This window comes from Mauremys mutica, chromosome 11, assembly GCF_020497125.1.
Source record: "Mauremys mutica isolate MM-2020 ecotype Southern chromosome 11, ASM2049712v1, whole genome shotgun sequence".
Classification (NCBI taxonomy): Eukaryota; Metazoa; Chordata; order Testudines; family Geoemydidae; genus Mauremys; species Mauremys mutica.
In genome coordinates this window covers 32,013,953-32,028,565 of record NC_059082.1, presented here as the reverse complement: position 1 = coordinate 32,028,565, position 14,613 = coordinate 32,013,953, and positions in this window count along the sequence as shown.

Here is a 14,613-nt window from a genome sequence, read left to right as displayed (position 1 = left end):
CCAGCAAAGGCCCAGCCTTTGTACCACCTGAAATGGGAATGCAGAAGTTCTCTGCTGGCATAAAAGTGACTTAGCTAGCTCTGCACCAGCATCCTACATGTACAGGAGTCATGGCAGGTTGGGGTGGGGGCACTAATTGCCTTCTTTGACAGGGTTGCGATATTGCTGGTTGCCTCGATTTTGAGGACAACTTTGACAATCGTTTGTACAAGTGGGACTTTGTGTGACTCCATTGACCAAGATGCTGCTGGACTACAGTGCACCCCAGGTCAATGCAGAGCAACCAAAATCTTGACCTGTCAGCGTGCAGGTTCACAACTGAGACTTCCAGAAAAGTCCATCGCCTGTCACTTTTGCCATCCCCCCATCACTTCAGGACTTGTTAGAATGTTGAAAGCTGTGCAAGAATTTTGTTTAAAGTGGATGAGCAGTTGTGCATCAGCTCACACGTTGTCTTGGTCAACAAGACCATTTCCAGTGGCCAAGTGAATCGAGACAACTGAAGGACTTGCTGTCAGCTGATTTATTTTCAAAGTAACCATCTTTTAGACCAGTTGCCCAAATACCCAGGCTAACAAGTCTGATGCACACAGTCAGAGCCTCATTAGCCAGAGTGTTTTGGACTGAATCTCTCTAGGCCTTCATGGATACCGTTGGAGCCTGGAGAGCAAAGCTTGCCACCATACTTCACCCTCTACAGGGCAATCCCCTACTTGACCCATTTCCACCATTCCACCATGTAAAGGAGGGTTGGACTTAGGGGAGGCAGGGTTTGAGAGTGTTACTGGTTTAGTGGATAGAGGGGAGGTAGTGATGTGATATAGCTTGATATTAGTACGCTACTGACACAGTCCTATGTGATATTCTCAGAAGCAAACTTGGGATATGTGGTCTAGATGAAATTATTATGCAGGGGTTGCATAACTGGTTGAAAGACCACACACAAAGAACATATATCAATGGGTCAAACTGGAAGAATATACCTAGTGAGAACCCCCAGGGTTCTCTTTTAAGTTCAGTGCTATTCAACATAATTATTAATGACTTGGACAATGGAGTGGAAATTTGCAGATGACACCAAACTGGGAGGGATCACAAGTGCTTTGGAGAACAGCATTAAAATTCAAAATGACCTTGACAAATTGCAGAATTGGTCTGAAATCAAGAAGATGAAATTCAATAAAGACAACTACAAAGTACCACGTTTAGGAAGGAAAACTCAAATGCATAAGTATGAAACTGGGAATAACTGGCTAGGTTAACTGCAGAAAAGGATTTTGGGCTATAGTGGATCACAAATTGAATATGAGCCAACAATGTTATGCAGAAGTCAAAAAGACTAATTAGAATTCTGGAGTGTATTAACAGGAATGTTGTATGTAAAACACAGAAGGTAAATGTTCTGCTCTACTTAGCACTGGTGAGGCCTCAGATGGAGTATTGTGTCCAGTTCTGGGCACCACACTTAAGGAAAGATGTGGAAAAGTTGGAGAGAATCCAGAAGAGAGCAACAGAAATGATAAAAGGTTTAGAAAACCTGACCTTTGAGGAAAGGTTATAGAAATTGGGTATGTTTAGTCTTGAGGGAAAAGAAGACTGCAGGCAGAGCTCAGTAAGTCTTAAAATATGTTAAGGGCTGTTATAAAGAGGACAATGATCAATTTTACTCCATGTCTACTGAAATAAGAACACGAAGTAATCAGCTTAATCTGCAGTAACAGAGATTTAGATTAGATTAGGGGGGAGGGCGGTGGTGGTGAAATCCCCATCAGTGAAGGTTTTTAAGAACAGATTAGACAGACACCTGTCAGGGATGACCTAGGTTTGCTTGCTCCTGTCTCAAGTTTGGGGAGATGGCATAGATGACCTCTTGAGGCCCCTTCCAGCCCTGCCTTTCTATGATTCTGGGAGTAGAGGATAGGGAGTACATTGTACTTCAGCAGTCCTCCATGGAGACTTATGTTAGAGCAGTCCTTTGGCGGCTCTGACTTCTATCCAGGGTTAATTTGGTCTCCAGCCAGATCCAGGAACAGGAGAGGTAAAAGAAGTGTTTTAGAACTACTTTTACCTCCCAGTTCCACAGCTGGGCAAAGCACTTTGATAACTGAGCCCTGGGTCTGTTAAGCATGCACTCCCATTAACTCTTCTTGAGACGAGAGATACCATGTTTTGAGGGAAAAGGTCCTAGCTGTACAAGATTTTACCCCTTAGAACACTGATGAGATATGAAGTGTATGCACTGTATACATGTGATGCTATAAATACATGCATGGGGTGTGTGTGTAGAGAGAGAGAGACAGACCCCTGTTGAGTGATAGCCCCTTTGTGCTGCTCATGTGGAGCAAAAAAATGTGCTGTAGCTCCTTTATTGGAGTGGAACTCTCTGCTCCAGTAACTGTCATTGCCAAGTCCTGTGCCATCTGCCCTACATCTTCCACAGCATGGAACTATCTATAAGTATTGCCAGGGCTAGGCTCAACCCAGAGTCAGGTGGATGGAACCAGCTCTCTGATATGCACTACTCCGTGCCAACCAGAGCTCTGGCACAAATGAGCCTGACTCATAATATTTAATGTGTGCAGAAGATTAGCCCCCCTGACCTGTACCCCATCGTGGTGGAGGGGTGTAACATCCGAAGTAGGGGATTGCTTATTGGAGCTATGCCATCAGCATGAAGGCTGGTCCAAAATATTGTCTTGGTCATTATGCGAGGTGGACAGGTCCAAAGAGAACTCTGTAAAAGATGGCTAACACAGGAGGCAAAGATACAGTACAGCAGCTGCACCTAGCTACCTGAGGTGAAGGAAGTAGCTGAGAAAGACACAATGGGGTGGGCCAGGAAAAGGTTTGTGATACTGCGCCTCCATCTCATCCCAGTGGGCGGAGGTATTCTTTGGGACAATCGTTCGCTCTTGCTTTTGATCAACACGAATAACTTAACACTCAGCACCAGGATTAAATCACCTGCTCTACTCTTAGCTGTAGATGCCCTGCTGTTGCCGTCTTTCCTTGGCACAAATGTGATAGGCTTGTGCAAAAGCCCCCCTGGCACCATGTGTCCTCTGATGTCTGCAGGCATGTCTGCAGTAAACCATGACAGTGTATACAGTCGTAGCTGGGATCTCCACCAATCCATCAACATTGCAACTTGGAATGTTGCAACTCTTCACAGGTATTGTCATCAGGTTGCTGTCTCATGCGAGATGGACTATCTTGGCATATCAGTTGCAAGACTGACTCCATGAGGTGGAAGATCACTGATGCCATGAGGTGGAAGATTCATTACTTCTGTATTCCAGTGGCCCAAACAACTTACATAGGGTAGTGTTATTATTGTGAGGCGGGGCCAAGTCCTCCTTGACAATCTGGATGCCCGTGTCTTCTTGATTACTTATTGCACATCTTAAACATCGGCTTGGTCACCTCACTGTCATAGTAGCCTATGTGCCAGCAGAGGAATTTGTTGATCCAGTCAAAGATCATTTCTACGATCAATTGGAATCTCTAGTAAGCATCGCCCCTCCACATGATGATCTCGTGCTCCTGGGTGACCTAAATGTAGTTACTGGCTCCCTGTGAATTGGGCTTGAACAGCTTATTGGCCGTTACATTCAGGTATATCCAACGAAAATTCTTGCTGGTTGCTCACATTCTTCCCATCTCAGAATCTTTCCATTCTCAGGTCATGGTTCAAGCGGTAACTCATACACCGGATGTCATGGATCTCTCATGACGGTGTCACTCCAAAGGAGTTGGACCATATCATCACATGTGACAGGTGTTTCTTCATCTCCTATAAACTGTGGTGCACAATGTGCCACGAACAAAGATCACCACCTAGGGGTGGCGTTGACACTCTGACGAATAAGTAAGCCCTCTGCGATGACGAAGAAGTTTGACACTGATGCACTTCTCTGTGTGCCGGGTTTAGCCAGCAGGTTTTATATCAACGTCAGCTATAGATTCTTGGCTCTAGCTGACCTGCCAGTTGATGATGAGGTTGCCTAGTCTCTCTTCACCAATCTGCTGAGCAGATGATCGGCTATTGGCACCCAGCACGCCAACCATGGCTAGCAGAGGAGGCCTTCCAGACCATTAAATTGAAGGCCACAGCCTGCCAGCAAGGTGATAAGTGCTCTCATAATCAGCTGAAACAAAAGTTCAACACCCTGGCACTCGAAATCCTGAGGCATATTATAACCAAATGGTGGATGATGATGAATTTGGCTTAGTCGGGGAGACTTAAAACTGGCATTCCATGTGATCTACAACTTCAGCAGGCAAGAGATAGTCATTACGAATGGCATCCAGAATGACGGCCACGGCTGTCCATGTAAATTGAATGACAACATCCTCTCACTCTGGGTAGAACCACCCTTCAGCTGCTGCTTCTTCAGAGCTAGATGATTTGGCAGCCACTGTGGTTTCAAATCCATTGTATGGATGCACTAATGTTGGATGAAGTGCAAACTGAAAAATGAATGCACGGTCAGCACTGATGACATCCCCCCAGAACTGCTAAAATGTGCTGTTGACCCTGTAGTGGAATCACTTCTGGCCATCTTTTGTCTGGTATGGAGAACTGGAACCTTGCCAGTTGCCTTGAAGGACGGTATTCTGATCTCACTTTATAAGGGACCGTACAGTGAATGTAAGAGCTTGTTGTCCATGCCAGGGAAAGTGTTTGTGCATGTTCTGTGTCTAGCACATTTGGAGTCCCTTTTACATTAGAAATGTTGCCCCCAACAGTCAGGCTTTACAGGTTCACATTAGACGCCATTTTGGCCCTCCATTTGTTGTCGGAGATACACCATGAGTTCAAGATGCCTCTGCACACGATGTATGTCGATCTCAAGGCTGCATTTGATTCAGTTGTTTGAGTTGCGCTATAGAACTTACAGGGCGTAGGTTTTCCAGCCACTCAGGTGGACTTGATTAGCGAGCTGCATAATGGAACCACTGTCCATGTATATCTGGGGACTTGGATGTCAGCACCTTTTAAATCTGTATTTAGTGTTAGACTGTGTCTTGGCCCCTGCACTCTTTTGTCAGGCAATGGATTTCATAATGCAGCATTCCGTCAGATCCATTGGCATTAAGATCAGTTCTCTCTCACTCTCAGACCTTGATTATGCTGATGACATTGTTATTCTAGTATTGAGCCCCAACAAGTTTCATGAGGCACTCCAGAAAATGGAGGAGAAGTTGGCTAAGGTTGGCCTCCATGTTTCGTGGTCAAAGAAAAAGCTGCAAAACATAGTACCAAGTCCACCTGTGACTCCAATCTCTTTGAATAATGAAACTGTCGAAGCAGTTTCCAGCTTTTGCTATTTGGGTTCTATACTCACCAGTTTCTCCAGCTCTCACACAGAGGGTCTCCATCAGACTGGTATTGCAGCATCTGCCATGGTTTGTTTTCAGCGAATATGGAATTAACATAATCTCAGCATGATAACCAATTTCAGGATCTATTCGAGGTGTATCCTCTCTGTTCTGTTGTACAGTTGTGAAACGGGGACATTATGTCACTTAAACTTGGCAAAGCTGGAGGCTTTCCACACAAAATGCCAGCATCGTATATTGGGCATACAGTGGAATGACTTAATTGTAATCCAGATATTTACAGTCACTCCCGTCTGCAGACTACTGGGGCTATTGTCTGCAGAAGGCATCATGCTTTTCAGACATGTCGTGAGAATGCCACAAGGCATTCCAGTGAACATTGTTCTCCGGGTAGCTTGTAACATCTGGGATAAAATTCCACCAACCGAGAGGTGGAGGTGGCCAAGAGGCAGACCCTCTATTACATGGGTTCATCAAGCCTGTTCCGATGTTGAGCCATTAAGCCATTGCAGCCACACAGGACTGGACCAAATGGTGAATGATCGCTATGGCTGACTATTTGGCTAAGCGTTGAAGAAGAAGCAGTTTAGCCAGAATTTCACATGCAATGGAAGGGACTGAGCATGATATACTTAGAAACTCTATGAACAATAATATGAAACCATCAAATAATTACTGCAACTAAAGTTATATTAAAATATAGTGAGTATGTTGACTTTATCGTTAACCTTATTACTAGATGGACACAACAGTGTTACTAGCTATGGTAAATATCACTCTTATACTATATAGATCTTACATAATCCCTTTAACATGAACTATATATGTTCAATAAGATTTATTCTTATGTTAATGATGGTATAAAAGAATACTTATAATTAATTGCTTCTATTGTAGTGGATCAGGTTCCTGTAGTGGAATATTTGTGAAAAATGAAATTCTTGTGGGGTTATTTACTGCTCTTTGTTGTCGCAGTGTGTGTATGTGTATGTAGTTGCCATTAGTATTAATGGGATTTCTGTACATCCAGGGAATGATCTGCTTACCTTTCTCACTTGCTGTACTACCATATAGAAATAAAATGATTTTGTTTCTGTATCATTCAAGATACCAGTATTCCTCATTCAGTTATAACAAACTGCTGCTAACTACATAGATTCTCTGTCTATGTCCACTCACTTTTCCCCTCTCACTGAGTTCTTTTTCTTCACCGAACCACTGGAAGAGGGCAAGCTCTTGGCTATGTAACAGCAGATCAATCTCTCTCTAGAAACTTTCTCCACTAGCTGATCCTTAAATGGCACCATTATGTAAGTTTCACAGGCTGCATCCAAACATTGTAGACGTCTGTTAGGAAAGGTATTTTCAGCATGGAGCAGCTTTTGCAGTAGCTGCCTGTAGGATGCTAGTTAACAAGCGGAGACTTGTTATAACAGATCAATGCAGCCTTTTAGAACAAAGCAAAACAAAAATCTTTGATTGGATCTGTGCCAACGAGAGGCCATTATGACCTACAGCAGTTAATGTGTTTAGTGTGTTGCTGTTATGCTAATTAGGTATTTCTTTAGCAGGGAGGCTGTCAGTTGCAAGTTTCAAATGTGCCTTCCTTAACTTCAGAAGAAAAGTGACATGAACATTGCCTGAAAGTGTAAAACCATAAGCTGTCTGTGACTTTCTTTGTGTATGTGTTTTTATAGTCTGCATGAAGCACGCAGAGCGTGCTTGTTCTTACTTTATCTGAAAACCATTGCACTGGCATCAGCTCAGCTGTAAATGACCTAAAAGACACAAGTCCTTATTCAGACCGTACTAAATATTAGGTCTGTGGTGTCTAGGGCAAAGCAACAATTTTGATGAGGAGAGGTTCTTCGTGTGTGTTTTTGTAAACTAGATAAATAAATAAAGAGGACTATAAAGACTTATGAGGGGTAGAGAGTGCAAGAGCTCATTTTAGAGCCTGTAGTTATGAGTGGGTTAATCTAGTCCTAGTCCTAACCTTATATCTTCTTATAGGGACATTTTCAAGGTTGATAGATCTGCTGATTTTGATTTGGTGTGTAAGGAGAGGTGTGCATCTGATGTCCCTTTATTCCAGGGATGGATGGGTTCTTAGATATGCAGCATATGGATATTTTTGAGAGCTGAGCCTTAGAACTCATTGTTTTATATATGCCAAGAGCCCCTCTTCCTCTCTGCATGCTATTGGATAAGTAGTCCTTGCTTTTCTTAGGAGAGCACCATTCATATAGGTGTAAACTGGGTTTTAAAAAAATGTATACCAAAGAAATTCATGGCTATAAAGGGATACTAGCTAACGACTCACAAAAGTAGACTGTCTTTCTAAAGATTAGACTGCAAATACTATTTCTGCCCAGTAACAGCTCTAACTTTTGCATCCTCTGTTTCGGTGTTTCTCAATGAGTGGGTTGCAGCCCTCACAGGGGTCACAACAGGCAAATCAGGGATTTGTGAGGCTTTGAAACTGTTACAATCCAAAGCGAAGAAAATCTCACTTGCCCACTCACCACACACCTTTTCCATTCATTCCGTTCCATTCTGTCAACTTCTTGAAACACATGCAAATGAATTTCATACCCTTCTTATACTTATCTTATACTTATACATCTCAATTTTTTAGTCTTCTTTTTTAGCAAATCATAGAATCACAGACTCCAAGGTCAGAAGGGACCATTATGATCATCTAGTCTGACCTCTTGCACAATGCAGGCCACAGAATCTCACCCACCCACTCCTGTATCAAACCTGTGTCTGAGCCATTGAAGTCCTCAAATCAGGGTTTAAAGACTTCAAGGTGCAGAGAACCTTCCAGCAAGTGACCCGTGCCTCATGCTGCAGAGGAAGGTGAAAACCCCCTAGGGCTTCTGCCAATCTGCCCTGGAGGAAAATTCCTTCCCAACCCCAAATGTGGCGATCAGCTAAACCCTGAGCATGTGGGCAAGACTCACCAGCGATATACCCACATGACAAAACCCCACCACAATAGGAACCCTGCCCTGGTAGTTTCAGAAGAGACCAATGTTCATGGAAACTGGTGTATTCTCATAACTTGAGAGAGCAGATGTTCATTACTGAAACTATACCTGTTCTGTGGATAGAGGATTTCAGTCTACAGGTTTCACTCTGACCCCCCTTTCAAAAGCTTCAAGTTACAGTTAAAAATTTCAGATTCTCACCATTATTACACTGAGCCTTGAGAGATGAACTTACATTGAGTTTAAAGGAACTTAAGGGGGTCGTGAAAATTTTTGACTTCAAAGAAAAGGTCACCAACCTGAAAACCTTGAGTAATACTGCTCAACATCATCTATTTCTGTGTCTGCCAACTCATGGAGCATTTAGTCACCATGCACGCTGGAGACTGGCACGAGGGTTCCCCCCCAGGAGAACCAAAACCGCTTACATCTGTCCACGTTAGTAGGAGCTGTGCTGATCTTGTCAGAGCTTTCTTATGTCTTACTGCTGTAAGACAATCCTAGCAGAATAATCACCCAGTTCACCAGTTGTGAAGTGACAGCATTCTGTGCACATAGAAATTCCATAATTTTTAATTTACTTACCTTTCCGTTTTAACAACTAGTAATGTAATTTATTCAGTAAAACTGAATTTAACCCTCTTTGTTCCATCCTTAACAATGTAGTCCCTAGAGATCAAATATTTAGCTATGTTGATAGGAGAACATCATGGAATCTGAATACTGTTGAGCATGTCTTAATAGATTTCTCTCTCCTTAGCAAAAACTCATGTGGCTCAAAATAGATCTTTGAAGCAATGAATAGATAGAAAAATCTTTGTCCTTTTTTACCATATGATCCTTTCATGTCAGAGTCAAGTCCTTTGTTGTAATGTTCTAGGAATCAGAGTTTTGCTTTGGTTTTTGCATCATACGCATGAAACTATCAGTGCATTTCAGCTGAACTTGATTGGCCCATTTGCTAGTAATTGGTCTCCAACTTACTTTAAAACCAGCAGCGTTGTGCCAGTCCTTATATGAATAGAACTTGGCCCAAGCCTTAAAATTTGGATCCAGATCTGAATTTCAAACCTCATAGTGTTTGGAAGTATTGAATCTTCGCTATTGGTTCAGTCCTTTATAGCCAGAAGACCCAGTCGCAAAATTCAAATCCAAGTCAAGGATGGGCTTCCCCTCCCATTTACTGACACAAAGATCTACAGGTGTTTGGATGTGTGGTTTTGGTTCAGGCCTTTCTCTAAAATACTGTTATAATTTTCCTATTATTTGGGGAAATATGAATTGATAATGGACCATGGTTTAATCTCAACTGCACTGGTGAAATTCTGGAGTCATTCTACTATTGGCAATGGAATCATTTCACATTTTTACACCAGTGTAACTAAAAGCAGAATTTGACCCCCTGACTGGGTTTTATGGTATGCATGGTTTAGCTTATGAAAACTAACTTTTATTCGATTAATTATTTTATGGTGTTACCTTAAGAGTCCAAAGATAATTGCAGTGGCCTAATATGAATTATAAGAACATAAGAACGGCCATACTGGGTCAGACCAAAGGTCCATCTACCAACAGCAGCCAATGCCAGGTGCCCCAGAGGGAGTGAACCTAACAGGTAATGATCAAGTGATCTCTCTCCTGCCATCCATCTCCACCCTCTGACAAACAGAGGCTAGGGACACCATTCCTTACCCATCCTGACTAATAGCCATTAATGGACCTAACCGCTATGAATTTATCCAGTTCCCTTTTAAATGGTATTATAGTCCTAGCCTTCACAACCTCCTCAGGCAAGGAGTTCCACAAGTTGATTGTGTGCTGTGTGAAGAAGAACTTCCTTTTATTTGTTTTAAACCTGCTGACCATTAATTTCATTTGGTGGCCCCTAGTTCTTGTATTATGGGAATAAGTAAATAACTTTGTCTTATCTACTTTCTCCACGTCACTCATGGTTTTATATTCCTCTATCATATCCCCCCCTTAGTCTCCCCTTTTCCAAGCTGAAAAGTCCTAGCCTCTTTAGTCTCTCCTCATATGGGACCCGTTCCAAACCCCTAATCATTTTAGTTTCCTTTCTCTGAAACTTTTTTAGTGCCAGTATATCTTTTTTGAGATGAGGAGACCACATCTGTATGCAGTATTCAATATGTGGGCGTACCATCGATTTATATAAGGCCAATAATATATTCTCCGTCTTATCCTCTATCTCCTTTTTAATGATTCCTAACATCCTGTTTGCTTTTTTGACTGCCTCTGCACACTGCATGGACGTCTTCAGAGAACTATCCACGATGACTCCAAGATCTTTTTCCCGATTTGTTGTAGCTAAATTAGCCCCCATCATATTGTATGTATAGTTGGGGTTATTTTTTCCAATGTGCATTACTTTACATTTATCCACATTAAATGTCATTTGCCATTTTGTTGCCCAATCACTTAGTTTTGTGAGATCTTTTTGAAGTTCTTCACAGTCTGCTTTGGTCTTAACTATCTTGAGCAGTTTAGTATCATCTGCAAACTTTGCCACCTCACTTTCTCCAGATCATTTATGAATAAGTTGAATAGGATTGGTCCTAGGACTGACCCTTGGGGAACACCACTAGTTAGTTGCACCTCTCCATTCTGAGAATTTACCATTTATTCCTACCCTTTGTTCCATCTTTTAACCAGTTCTCAGTCCATGAAAGGACCTTCCTTTTTATCCCATGACAACTTAATTTACGTAAGAGCCTTTGGTGAGGGACCTTGTCAAAGGCTTTCTGGAAATCTAAGTACACTATGTCCACTGGATACCCCTTGTCCACATGTTTGTTGACCCCTTCAAAGAACTCTAATAGATTAGTAAGACATGAATTCCCTTTACAGAAACCATGTTGACTTTTGCCCAACAATTTATGTTCTATGTGTCTGACAATTTTATCCTTTACTGTTGTTTCAACTAATTTGCCCAGTACTGACGTTAGACTTACCGGTCTGTAATTGCCGGGATCATCTCTAGAGCCCTTTTTAAATATTGGCGTTACATTAGCTATCTTCCAGTCATTGGGTACAGAAGCCAATTTAAAGGACAGGTTACAAACCAGAGTTAATAATTCCGCAACTTCACATTTGAGTTCTTTCAGAACTCTTGGGTGAATGCCATCTGGTCCAGGTGACTTGTTAATGTTAAGTTTATCAATTAATTCCAAAACCTCCTCTAGTGACACTTCAGTCTGTGACAGTTCCTCAGATTTGTCACCTACAAAAGCTGGCTCAGGTTTGGGAATCTCCCTAACATCCTCAGCTGTGAAGACTGAAGCAAAGAATCCATTTAGTTTCTCCGCAATGACTATATCGTCTTTAAGCGCTCCTTTTGTATCTCAATCATCCAGGGGCCCCACTGGTTGTTTAGCAGGCTTCCTGCGTCTGATGTACTTAAAAAACATTTTGTTATTACCTTTAGAGTTTTTGGCTAGCCATTCTTCAAACTCCTTTTTGGCTTTTCTTACTACATTTTTACTCTTAATTTTGCAGTGTTTATGCTCCTTTCTATTTACCTTAGTCTTGGAAGAGGTTGAGTTTGGATGGGGGAAGCAATGGAAGTCTCCCAAGCCCTGGCCACTTGAGACACCAATCACAGAAGACTGTGCAGATCATTGTGATATCACTCTCCATCCTTGTGTGCTTTGAGCTGCAGAGAACAAGATTGTATTTACACTTTGTCTGCTCTCCATTAAGATGACTGGTGCTATTGTTTAAGGCTCTTTGCAGACTCAGAATGACATTATCGTGTTAACTTTCAAAATATATACTCAGTGAAAACTATCTCAGCAGCCATAAAGGCTAGAGACTATTATTAAAATAAGAGTGCTTAGATTCTGGAACACAGGATATCAGCCACAGTGACAAAGTGCCAACCTGGTGAATGGCTGTGAACCCCGAGTTTTTGTTTGAAGCCAATTTCTAGCAACCTGTGGGATGAAGATGGTATTATTTTGTCGTCTTCTGTGTTACTCTTCCAATTTAAAGGCTATTGTGATATCAACAGTAAAAATATGACTGGGGGTTTTGTGACACTAACATTTAGAATCTTTTATCATGACACTTGTCTCATACAAATGTGAATCATTTGCAAAGCGGTGACACAAATGACAGTGTCTCAGCCCACAACTTGAGCTACTTCAGACAGAACAGAGGGAGACAAGCCCTTGTCATGAAAAACTAAGATTTTGTTTGTTCTGTAAAGCAGCTGGAATTTAATTTATATTAAGAGATTTGTCCAAGAGAAGAATCCCTCCTATAAAAATCAGTAGTAGCCTTCATTTGGCCCAACCCTTTGGATGTAACTGTGAGAATAGGTGCATAAAATGGGGGCTAAGTAAGAGTGTATCAGTAATAATTACCTAGATGGTTGTTTAACCATGCAGTAAGTAATGAAGTCAGGGACTGTAATATCACATCAACTGCATTACCTCATTTTCTCCTCTTGCAGACACAGGGAGGTTAAAAATAATGAGCCTGTCTGCCTTTCCCTATACCCCTGAGCACACTGAATCACAAGTACCTTCTTTCTAAAACAAATTTATTTCTTGCTGCCTCCTTCCCAACAAAGACCTGCTTGTGATGAATACCAGACTTCACAGCATATTTGTCAAAGCAGCACACCTGTGAGGGTTCCAGCACAAGATAAATTTTGGCGAGCGGGGGGGAGAGAGGCGGTACCAAGCAAGGAATAAATCTTAACATGTTCCACCAGGCTGTGAATGAGCATTCTCCTCACAAGAATCACCCCTCTGACAAGTAATGATAAATTACACTCTTTGTTGACACCTTCATCGGGTTATTTATGGCTCATTAATTGAACCGAAAAGGAGACTTGTAGGCGCAGCAGGGGCACTGTACAATGCTTTTTCCAGTGGGTTGGTGCTCAAAGCAAAGAACAAAAAAGGGGGAGGGAGGGAAGAAGAAGGAAAATGCGGGTTTGTGTCTACTCTGGAAACTGTTAGAGAGAGAGAGAGAGAGAAATGAAAGGGGTGTGACAACAGCAAAAGTCCAGAGCTGGGGCAAGCAAGTCCAGGGCTCCCGGGGATTCTCCTGTGTACTTCTGAAGTGTTCCATGAGTGTATATGTTTCTCACCTCTCCCACTTGAACTCCTCATGTGCCTATGAATTGCCCTGTTTGTTACTGAGCAGTGAAATTGGCATGTCAATAAAGGTGTGGCCTGTCTCCTAGATGGATATAGTGCTCATCTCCCTCTCATCTTCCGTCATTCTCCTTTGCTCTTTCTGCTGCTCCAGCAACACCCTTGTTGCCAGAAGATGGGATTTTGACATCAGAATGGGTGGAGAGTTATAATTGTGACATCAGAGCAAAAGAAATTGGACATTTCCTCACAGACAGACAAGGCTATTCTCTCACTGGATATAGATACATAATTCAGAGATGCTGAGTGTAAGAGTGTGTCCCAGAGCCCCATTCAGAATTCTGTGGCCAGCTGGGTCTGGTGACCAAGAATCTTGTGACAGCAAGGCAGAGGTGGCACTTCTTCTAAGAAGGAGCCAGTCTAAACCAAGAAGAGAGATGCAAGATAAGGGAAGAATCTGGTTGAGTTTATCTCTGCACCAGCCATGCAGACAGTACCTGCAGGAAGCAGGAATAGAAACCATAACAGGGGAGAGGCTTTAGGAAAGGTCAGGCAGCAGGTCCTGGCTCTGGGAAGGAATTATAGAGTCCATTACCAATTTGGTGCTGAGCTGACGTTGAACAGTGATGTTATAACAAAGCATACGCCAAGAAAGGATGTTAGTTGACTCATAGGATTCTGTGCAACTATGGGGGATCCAAGAAAGGCATACTGAAGTAGCAGTCATCTGACTGGGAGAATGTAAGTTCTTCCCATGATGCTGTGATCACCATTTGTGTCAGTCTGTTGATGGGGTGGTATCCGAGAGTCTCTGAATGAGAATTTCTCACACTATATTCTCATAGCCCCGCACCTGCAGTACTCTGCACAAACATGCTGTCCGGGTTTCTTTTCACTTATTGCAGTTGTGGATTCAGTAGTTTCTTAAATCACATTAGAATGAAATGTCTAGTTAGTAGCATGGTATGGAGTAACGGGGCTGGGAGTCAGGAGACCTGAGTTCTATTCCTGACTTTGCTGGTAACTTCTTCTGTGGCCTTTGTCAAGTCATTTGACTTCTTGATGCTTCGGTTTGTTGCCCTTTAGTAGGGATAATAAAGTCTGTCTTCCCCTTAATCAAAGCCTGAGCAAGTCAGTTTTGTGCAGGGTTATGG